This window comes from Mustela lutreola, chromosome 16 (assembly GCF_030435805.1).
Source record: "Mustela lutreola isolate mMusLut2 chromosome 16, mMusLut2.pri, whole genome shotgun sequence".
Lineage (NCBI taxonomy): Eukaryota > Metazoa > Chordata > Mammalia > Carnivora > Mustelidae > Mustela > Mustela lutreola.
Genome location: NC_081305.1, coordinates 34,103,818 through 34,115,200, shown reverse-complemented (window position 1 = coordinate 34,115,200; position 11,383 = coordinate 34,103,818). Strand labels below are relative to the sequence as shown.

General features: G+C 37.8%; 1 long non-coding RNA gene across 1 annotated transcript; it reads right to left on the bottom strand.

Moving 5' to 3' along the window:
- Positions 1–425: 425 nt before the first annotated feature.
- On the bottom strand, positions 426–9,998 carry LOC131818000 (uncharacterized). The gene is made up of 3 exons (XR_009348658.1): positions 9,864–9,998; positions 8,839–8,970; positions 426–2,196 (listed from the first exon to the last, which is right to left on the bottom strand). It is a non-coding gene; the product is annotated as an uncharacterized LOC131818000 (long non-coding RNA).
- Between the last annotated feature and the right edge of the window lie 1,385 nt (positions 9,999–11,383).

Here is an 11,383-nt window from a genome sequence, read left to right as displayed (position 1 = left end):
GTGCTAGAATATTCACTAGGAGACTTTTTTTTTTTTAAACAAATGCAAAAATTTGAAAACAACTTAAACACCGTTTAAAAAGGTGATGTGTTGGGAAAAATTCTGTAAAGCCACAGAACAGATACCTAACAGCCGTTAGAGGGAATTAGGTGGGTTTATATAAGGGAAAAAGTCCAGGGTAAATTCAGAAAGCAAATTGGAGTATATGGTCTTATTTTGGACAGCAGGGTCTCCCAACTGACCCTAACCTGGATTTGGATTTTGACTCTATACAACTAGTTTTCTGGTATTTGCTGAAGTTGAAATGTTTGACAGACTGTTTTGTAAATACTGGAAGGTCTCCTTTTGGAGACCCATGAAAGAGCTGGGAAGGGGAGGGAGGTTTCAAGCAAGGTTAGAGTTGCAGTTAAGGACAACAGCAAGACTTGTTTTTGTTTTTTAAAAGATTTTATTTAGGTGTTTCACAGAGAGAGCACAAACAATGGGAGCGGCAGAGGGAGAGGAAGAAGTAGGCTCCCCACTGAGCAGGGAGCCTGATGTGGGCTCCATCCCAGGACCCTGGGATCATGACATGAGCCGAAGGCAGATGCTTAACTGACTGAGCCACCCAGGCGCCCCTGGGGGATTTTTGTGCATCTCTATTGATACTTACTGAAGATTAGTGTGTGAGCTACACTCACTCAAAAATACACAAATTTATTGAACACAAACGCAAAAAAATGTGCACCTTGATGAATTTTCACAAAGTGAGCATACTCCTGTAACTGCCATTCAGACAAATTACCAGAAGAGACCCCAGAGCGCCCCTTGTGCCCCCGTCAACCATTTTTCTTTCCTCAGAGGACCGCTGTTCTGAATTCTAATATCAGAAAGGAGTTCAATCTGTGTCTGAAATTAACGTCTGTGAACCTAAGATACCTGTTCATTTTTGTAAGCCTTCTTTAATATTCCTCAATAAGATGTCATTTTTCTGCCTAAAGTTTCTGCAGTTTGGTTGTCATCGATGGTACTGTATATGGTATTGGACTTCTTCAATTTCTAACGAGTTGGAAATACAATGGATTTAAGAAATTTTTGGCCCTGTTTCTAAATTCACTTACGGATTGTAACATTTATCTGTAGATTCATTCAGATCTTCTAGGTCTAATACTGCCAGCTATGCGCTATGACAGTTTTTATTTCTTCCTTAGTGATCCTTGTGTGTTCTACTTCTCCCTTCCCTTTCTCCACACCACCTCCTCCCCCACTCCTTCTTTTTCTTCTTTCCCTTGATTTCTTACCCCTCCTCCCCCTCCTTCTTCTTCTTTTTTTCAGAGAAAGAGAGAGCCTGCAGAAGGGCAAGTAGGAGAGGGGCAGAGGGAGAGCAAGAGAATCTTAAGCAGGCTTCATGCCCAGCAGAGAGCCCTATGTAAGTTTGATCTCACAGCCTTGACAGCATGACTTCTGGAGCCAAAACCAAGAGTCAGGTGCCCTCCCGGCACCCCACTTTTCTTCTTTATAACTATTGCCCTGGCTAAGACCTCTAACACAGTGTTAAATAGAACTGTGGTAATGGGCATCTCTCTTCCAATCTTGGTAGAATGCTTTTAACATTCATCATCAAGCATGATGTTCACTGTAGAATTTTAAAATTTGAGATGAAATTCAGATAACGTAGAATTAACTCATTTCAAGAGAACAATTGAGGGCATTTAGTAATTCACAATATTTTGCAACCACCACTTCTATGTACTCCCCAAAACATTCCCATTACTACAAAATAAAATCCTATCCCCATTAAGCAATTATCCCTCATTTCCCCCAAAACCCTTGTTTCTGGCAATTAGCGATCTCCTTTGTTTCTAAGGATTTGCCCATTCTAAGTATTTCACACACTAAATGAAATCATATAGTATATTATCTTTTTGTTTGACTTCGTTCTCCTAGCATGACATTTTCAAGATTCATCCACGTGGTAGCTTCTTTTTGGATTTTATTTCATTTTTTGTGGAGTCATAGTCCGTTGGGTGTACCTATCATGATTTGTTGATCCCGTCATCTGTTGGTGGACATTTGAGTCGTCTTCATCTGTTTGGCTATTGTGAGTCATGCTGATGTGAACATTCATGACAAGGATTTGTTTGAGCCTGTTTTGAATTCTTCTTCTTCTTCTTCTTCTTCTTTTTTTTTTTTTTTTTTTTTTAAGATTCTACTTATCTATTTGAGAGATAGAGACAGTGAAAGAGAGCATGAGAGAGGAGAAGGTTAGAGGGAAGAACAGACTCCCGGTGGAGCTGGGAGCCCGATGTGGACCTGGATCCCAGGATCCCGGGATCGTGACCTGTGCCAAAGTCAGTCACTTAACCGACTGAGCCAATCACGCGCCCCCTTGTTTTCAAGTCTTTGGGGGCATATACATAGGAGAGGAATCCCTGAGCCATACACTACTTCGGTGCTTAACCATCAAACTGGTGTGTGTGTGTGTTTGGGGAATCACCGACCTGCTTTCCACAACAGCTACACCATTTTACATCCCACCAGCAAAGTGTGAGGGGTCCAGTGTCTCCGTGTCCTTCTGTATGAACACTTGCTTTTCTCTACTTTTTTGATTATAGCCATTCTCTTGGATGTGAAGTGTGTTGTAGATTTTAAAAACACATTCTTTGTCAGATTAAGAAAGTTCCTTCCTGAAACAACATCCCTTTGTAATACTCTTTGGAAGTGTTTAGGTCCTGAAAAATAAAGACCAAGGAACGAACTGTCTCAAGTTGGAGTAAAGTAAGTGGACACGACAAGTAAAGGCAAGATGCGAATTCTGGGTTGGAACCTGAATCAGAAAAGGACACTAATTGCAAAACTAGCAAAACGTGAATAAGCTCTATAAATTAACCGTATTATATCAGTGTTAATTTCCTGATTTGCACTGTGGTTGTGTAAGATGAGTGTTTCAGTCACAGATAGTTAACTTAAGAGTATATGGCGCCTGGGTGGCTCAGTGGGTTGAGCTGCTGCCTTCAGCTCGGGTCATGATCTCAGGGTCCTGGGATAGAGTCCCACATCGGGCTCTCTGCTCAGCAGGGAGCCGGCTTCCTTCCTCTCTCTCTGCCTGCCTCTCTGCCTACTTGTGATCTCTCTCTGTCAAAAAAAAAAAAAAAAAAAACCTTAAAAAAAAAAAAGAGTATATGGGAACTCTCCTCACTATTTCTGCAACTTTTCTCTAAGTCTAAAATAATTCTTTTTAAGATGTGTTTAAAAAAAAAGTTCCCATCTATTCCTAGTTTTCTATGTGTTTACTGTGAATGGGATTGAATTTTAGCAATGCTTTCTCTATACCTATTGATGTTTTATGCAATTTTCTTCTTCATTTTACTGATATACTCAGTTACAATGATTGGTTTTTAAGTGTTAGAACTATATTCTGTTCCTGGAATAAACCCAATTTTGCTTTGATATATTACCCTTTTTGGTTTTCTGTTTGTTTGTTTTGTAATTTTTTTTCTACTTTTTTTTTCAAAGATTTTATTTATTTATTTGTCAGAGAGAGAGCGAGAGTACAGGCAGGGAGAACAGCAGGCAGAGAGACGAGCGGGAATCCTGCTGAGCAGAGAGTCTGATGCAGGGCAGGGAGTCTGAGCAGGGAGTCTGATGCAGGGCTCCGTCCCAGGACCCTGGGATCATGACCTGAGCCAAAAGCAGATGCTTAACTGACTGAGCCACCCAGGTGTCGCTTTTTCCAAGTTTTTATTTAAATTCCAGTTGGTCAACACACTGTGTAATATTAGTTTCAGCTGCAGAATCTAGTGATTCGTCACTTAAATAGAACAACTGGTCCTTAGGACAAGTGCCCTCCTAATCCCACCTAACCCATCCCCACCCCACCTCCCCTTGCTCTTCTTACAGTTGCTAAATTGTTCTTGTTATTTACTTTTTTAGGAACTTTTAATTTTTATTTTTTTGGTCCATCTATGTTTCTGAGAAAGATCAGTAGGTAACTTTCCTTTGTTGTTATGTCCTTATCATATTTTGGGACTAAGATTTTTTGATCTTGTAATACAAGCTGGGAAATGTTTCTTTACCTATTTTATGAAAATTTATGATTGTGTTGTTTCTTCTTTAAATGCTTGGTATATTCATTGAGGAAACCACCTGGCCTAAAAGGTTCATTGTAAGAGGGTTTTTAACTACAGATTTGATTTCTTTGGGAATATGGATAAGATACTTTATATTTACCTTGTGTCAATTGTGGTAAATTGTGTTTTTCTAAAAATTTGTCTATTTAAATGTTTAAGTTCACTGCCTTATTGTTTATAATGTTCTACCATCTTTCTAATACGTGGGATCTGTAATAACGCTCCAGTTTGTTCCTGACTGGTATTGATATTTTGTGTCTTTCCTATTTTTTATTCTAAATTATCACTGATAGGAGGTTTATAAATGTAAATCTTTTGATGCTTTTTTTTTTTTTAATTTGACAGAGAGACAGAGAGATCACAAGTAGGCAGAGAGTCAGGCATGGGTGGGGGGAGAAGCAGGCTCCCTGCTGAGCAGAGAGCCTGATGCAGGGCTCGAACCCAGGACCCTGAGATCGTGACCTGAGCCGAAGGCAGAGGCTCAATCCACTGAGCCACCCAGGCGCCCCTGATGCCCTTTATTGGATATTTGTTTTCAAGTTTCTTAATCTCTGTTGCTATCTTTATCATTGCCTCCTTCCTACTTTCTTTGCTTTTAATTTGCTATTTTCTAACTACTTGATCTGGAATATCTAGTTAACTGATTTTGGCTATTAATTTTTTTCTAAAAAATTTGGGACTATACCGTTTTCTTTAAGCATGGCCTACACAGCAGCCCAGAAGTATTAATATGTTATTTTAATAATTTCCTTCAAAATACTTTCTTTAATTTTTATTGTAATTTCTTTTCTGATCCATGGGTTATTGCTTAAACTGCAAACTCTTGGGGACCTTTCTAGTTTTCTTTCTGTAATTCATATCTAGCTTATTTCCACTGTCATCAGAGCCACACATTCCATATGATTTTAATTCTCTGAAATTTGTTGAGACTCGCTTTATGGCCAAACATACAGTCACTTAGATTTTTTTTCCATGTATACTTGAAAAGAATGTATATCATGATTTGTTGAATTCTATACATGGTCATGGGGTGAAATGCAGGAATCATGTTGTTTGAGTTGTTTATAGACCTATTGATTTTAGTCTGTTTATCAGATATGGGAAAGTTGTCTTAACATCCCCTGCTATGATGTGAATATATTTCTCCTTTTAATTCTATGACTTTTACTTTACATTTTTAGAGGAGATGTTGTTAGGTGCTTACAGATTTAGAGTTGTTATATAGTGCTAGTGGATAGACCCTTTCATTATTCACTTTATTTCTGATAATGCTCCTGGTACTTTGTCTGATATTAGAATCACCTCTCCAGTTTCCTTTCGGTTAATGTTTCTTTTTGGTTGATGCTGTTTGTATCATTTCTCTTTCTCTTATTCCCAACTTTTCTGTATCCTTATATTTAAGATCATCCCTTATAAGCAATATATAGTTTAAAAAATCCCAACTAATAATCTTTATCTTTAATTAGCATTGTCTATTTATACTTAATATAACTATTAATATATTGACATGTTTAATTGGCCATTTAATCTACACCTGACTGGCATAATGTTCATTTTTCTTTTTTTCTTCTCCTGAATTAACAGGTTTTTTAAAAAGCACACCTTCCATTTCTGTTAGTTATACTTTCTTTTATTCATTAAGGAGATTACCCTACAGATTACCATATGCATTCTTGACTATGGGAATAATATATAAATTGGTACTTTATATTTCTGGATGGTGGTCCTTAGAACATTTAACCCCATTTACCTTGCTCCCTCTCGTTAGGCTATTTTATGTATTTTCTTCTGTATCTTGTGTATTTAGGGGCTCTGTTGTTAGGTGCATGCATGCTTATAACTGTTACATCTTCCCGATAGATCAAAGCTTTCATCATTATAAAATGCCTTTCTTTGTCTCTAGTAAAAATGTTTGTCTTTACTTTGTCTGATATTAGTATCGCCATTCTAGCAATCTCTTGCTAATTTTTACATGGTGTATCTTTTTCCATTCTTCTATTTTTAACCTATTGTATCTTTGAATCTAAAATGTGTCTCTTGTATACAGCACAGTGTTGGATCATTTAAAATCCTTTTTCCAATCTCTTCCTTTTGATTGAAGAGTTTAACCCACTTATATTTTGTGTAACTATTAATAAGGTAGGATTTATGCCTGCCATTTTACTATTTGTTTTCTACATATTTTATATCTATTTTGTTTTGCTATTTTGGGATTATTGTTTCCTTCTACACTAAATTGATATTTTATAGTGTATTAGCTTATTTCCCTTCTTCTTCTCTTTCTTCTTCTCCTCCTCCTCCCCCACCTTCTCAACTTCCTCCTCCTCCTTCTTCTTCTCCTCTCCTCCCCCTCCCCTCTCCCTTCTTCCTCTTGTTGTTGTTGTTGTTCTTCTTCTTCTCCTTCCCCTCCTCCTCCTCCCCCTCCCCCCTCCTTCCCTTCTTCCTCCTCCTTCTTCCTCTTTGTGGTTTCCCTGAGGATTACAATTAACATCTTAATTTAAGATGATCTAATTTGGATTAATACCAACTTCATCTCAATCTTATACCAAAACTTTGCTCCAATATAACTCCATCCCTTTGCCCTTCCATTGTGGTTTATAGTCATGCAAATTGCATCTTTGTACATTATAAGTCCATTAACAGAGTTTTATAATTATTGCTTTATATAGTTGTCTTTTGAAACAGAAGAGAGCAGAAGGGAATTACGAACAAAAATACATTTACACTGTCTTCTATATTTATTTATGTAGTTACTTTCATGGGTACTCTTTATTTCTCTGCGTGTCTTCACATTATTGCCAAGTGTCCTTTCATTTCACTTAAGATTCTGGTTAGTATTTCTTATAGAGAAGGTCTATTGATGATTAATTTTCTGTGAATGTCTAACTATTTGAGTTATGGTTTTGCTAGATATAGGATTCTTGGTTGGTAATCTCCCCCTACCCCTGGCATATTGATTATGTCTTTAACTGCTTCCTGGCCTCATGGTTTCTGATGAGAAGTCAGCTGTTAATCTTATTGTAGCTCTCTATAGGATTCCTTTTAATCCCATCTGCTAGAAATGCATTTTTTGTTTTTGTTTGGCTGGAAATATTCTTTACTTTACTTTCATTTTGGAAGAGTATTTTCACTGAGAATAGAAGTTTAGGGTTGGGGTTATTTTGTTTGCACTCCATAAAGATTCCATTGACTTGTCCTCGAGACTTCCATAATTTTTGTTGAAAAACTGCCAATCTTTTTGTTGTTCTTTTAAAAGTATGTGTCTTTTTTCCTCTGGTTGCTTTTAAAGAGTGTTCTTTGTCTTGAGTTTCAGCAGTTTTAGTATGGTGTAACTAGATGTGTATTTCTTTATATTTATTCTTGATGCTCAAAGAGCTTTTTTGATCTATGACTTGATCTTTTACCATTCAGCCATATTCTCTTCAAATAGAACTGTTTTTCCATTCTCTCTTGTTCTCTAATTCTGAAATTCTAATTCTATGTATGTTTAGCCTTCTTACCATATTCCATGTCACCTAGATTTTTTATTGAATGCCATATGTGTATAAAAAATGTAGAAATAATTTGAGGCTTTCATGATGTTACTTTCTTCCAGAGATAATTTGCTTTTGCCTCTGGCAACAGTTTGAGTAAGTGTGGGTCAACTTAGTCCAGTATGAGCCCGAGTTGGTTTCAAACCAAGTTTTAGTCTTTAGAAGGCTCAGACTATTTGCATTTCACCTTCATTCCTCAGGTGTAGCTCTCCTGTGATACTAATTGGAGCACTGAGGTCCTTATAACTCCTTAGTGAGGCCTGAACTTCAGCCTTGCTCTTCTTCATCATATGGGACTTTTGAGGACCCTGCTTAGTTTTAAGACTTCAGGACCAACACTTCTTATGAGTCAGCGAAGACCCACCACAAAGACCTCTGTGTCTCTCAGCCCTGTGGCAGTTATTAGGCCTATGGCTATTCCTCAAAAGGGAACTGGGCATAAGGCCAGGCTCACTTCAGTGCACTTCCCTTTTTCGCAGGGATTTTGGCTCTTTAAGCCCTGGCTATCTTCAAACAACAAAGATGTTTAAATAAACTGGTTTTTGAATAATTTTTTAATAATGTTACGGAAAGAATATATACTGTATAGCCTTCATCCAGTTTCCCCTGATGTTGATGTCTTACCTAACTTCGTTAGGTTTGTCAAAACCAGTAAGTTAACATTGATACAATATTATTAAGTAATCGACAGACTTTATTCAGATTTCACAAGGTTTTTCTGTTCCTATAATGCAGGTACCACATTTAGTTGCCAGGTCTGTACCATGGTCTATAACAGTTTGATCAATTTTTATTGTTTATTCTTCATAACCTTGATAGTTTTGAGGAGTACTGGTCAGGGATTTTGTAGACTGTTTCTCAATTTGGGCTTTTCTAATGTTTTCTCATAGATCAGATGGGATTATTGATTTGGGGGAAGAGTACCACAGATGAAAATTACCCTTCTCATTACAACATATCAAGGGGTACATATTATGAGCTGGATGCTTGTGTCTGCTGAAATTTGTAGGTGGGAGGTAAGTCCTCTGGGAAGTAACTACATTTAGATGAGGTTATCAGAATAGGGCCCTCATGATGGGATTAATGCCTGTTAAGATTCAGTAAGAGACAGCTTGCTTTCTCTCCCTCTCTTTGCCATGTGAATAAACAGTGGGAAAAGAAAGTGGTCATCTGTAAGCCAGGAAGAGGGCTCTCACCAGAAGTGGAATCTGCCATCACCTTGATCTTGGACATCCAGCCTCCAGAACTGTGAAAAATAAGTAGTTGTTGTTTAAGCCACACAAGGACGATGCATTCCAGTTGGCAGTGCTGGCAGTACAAGAATTCACCTAAGGCAGGACAAAGAAAATAGAAGTTCGTTAAATACACTGCAAGGGAGCAGCAGGCAGGATAGCAAAGGAGAGACGGTCTGCCATGAGGTGGTAGTGAGGGGCTATAGTTATAGGGTGGAGAGAAGAAGTACAGGAATATATGGAATTTCCCCTTTTTTGGCGACTGTGCTTAGTTGTAAGTAGCCCACTGGTCAGTTAGGGCCTGTGGCCATTTCAAGGTGAGTTACTTAATGAGCCTGGTTGCATTCAGCTTGGTGAACTCCGTGGGCCTTTGTGCCTTGCTTGAGTTTCCGTCGCTCAAGATTGTTGCCTAAAAGCAGCCTCTATATTCCCACCTGGCAAACCAGCAATGACAAATCTTTGGCATTTAGGCAGAAGTCTCACCTTCAGTAGCTTTTTCCTGCTGAATGAGGGTGTAGAGAAGTCGTCCCTACCTATGGGCAGCATTGGTCAGTGGAAATTCATATGTAGGAAGTATAAAAGATGGGACAGCCAGATCCAAGGTGGACATGTACAGATTTCCCTGAGTAGAGAGAATCATCTGAGCAGAGAACTTACGGCAGTAATGGAATCTTGGCACCAAGTGGAGAATCATCAGGAAAGACAACAAAATAAAATTCTTATCATTATGAGAAAGAGAAGCCTGAATAAAAGGCCTTTAATCGGGATGCCTGGGTGGCTCAGTTGGTTGGACGACTGCCTTTGGCTCAGGTCATGATCCCGAAGTCCCATGATCGAGTCCCGCATGGGGCTCCCAGCTCCACAGGGAGTCTGCTTCTCTCTCTGACCTTTTCCTCACTCAGCTCTCTCTCACTGTCTCTCTCTCAAATAAATGAATAAAATCTTAAAAAAAAAAAAAAAGATCTTTGATAGTTGAGATTTTTACTCACCTGGTAAGGCTGCTGGGAACTCTGTAAACGAGGTACCTGGCCAACATTTTCAAAGGGCTTCATTGGCTTCATAAAGTCAGCCTTATTTCCTTGAAGCTGTCTGGTGATAATCTGAGTCTATGCTTGTCTCCAGTCAAAGCCTTGGTAAAATAACCAATGTTTCTAATGGTGTCCTGTTGCGAGGAGAACAGATTCTCATTGAACTTATGCAAATAATTACAATTTCCATGGAAGAAAGAATATTCCTTAACAGTTTCTGAATTTCAGAGGGTTCAGGTATGGAGAAAAGTTAAACATTTCAGTTTGTTCACAAAGGAATACTTTATCACATTTCTGTAAGTCATAGATAGTTTAAGAGAAAACTTTCTCAATCTGTAAGAACAAATATTAGGCACAACAGGGTTTTAAATAAGAGTCATAAAAACTATAATTCCCTTCCTCAATTCATCCAATCCCATATCACTAATTCTACTTGTTTGGATGCAGCCTTTTCTGTTAGTCCTGGAAGTTCTTACCCCTATTAGTTTTATGATTTCAAAGATATCAAAAACCTGTATTTGCCAAAAACTGTTTTCACGAATCTCCTTAAAGACAAAACTCATTCGGCAAGAGCATCAGAACAATAACTAAAAATAACAAAAGACTCGAAAAAAGGGAGATGTTTAGAGATCTGATATGAGAGTTCATTATAATGTAGTTTACAAGGAAATCCAGTTATTTCTATGACACATAACTTCAATAACCAGATTATCAAGTCATGACCTCATAAGCAAGACATATTAAAACTTCAGGAGCTTCATATATATATTTTTGAACAGTTATAGCATTTACCCATACAATACAGCCTAAGGCTTATCACTATTTGTTTGAGAATGCTTCCTAAGAAACTTAACATGTCAAATAAACAAACCTAATTAGTTAAAAAAAAAAAAAAAAACTTCATTTACAATTGAAATATCTCAGAGAAGTTTCTTAGAATCCTCAGAAAGTTTTAAAGCACAGGCCTAAATAGGATTACAGATCATTATAAATTTTGAGACGTTTTAAGTAATCAGAGACCTGATAAAGACAAACAGAAACTTTGGTTATCTGGATGGATTAAAAAATAGAAAAAAAAACCTTTTGTTTACACTTTTTTTTTTTTTAAAGACTTTATTTTTTTATTTGAGAGAGAGCATGAGTTAGGTGGGGGAGGAGGCAGAGGGAAAGGGAGAAGCAGACTTCCTACTGAGCAGGGGCTCCATCCCAGGAGGCTGAGATCATGACCCGAGCTACAGGCAGAGGCTTAACTGCTTAACACTTAATGGACTGAGCCACCCAAGCACCCCCTGTTTACACTTTCTTATCAGGAACAGACCAACAATCCAAGAAAACTTTGTCCTTTTTAACAGAGAGTTAAGCAGAATTTCAACCTAACACCAGCATACTTTTAAAATTCACTCCTTTCAAATTTCAGTCCTAACTACACATTAAGTTTTTTTCTAAAGCTTTTCCTTCACAAACCTTCTACAGCTTTCTTT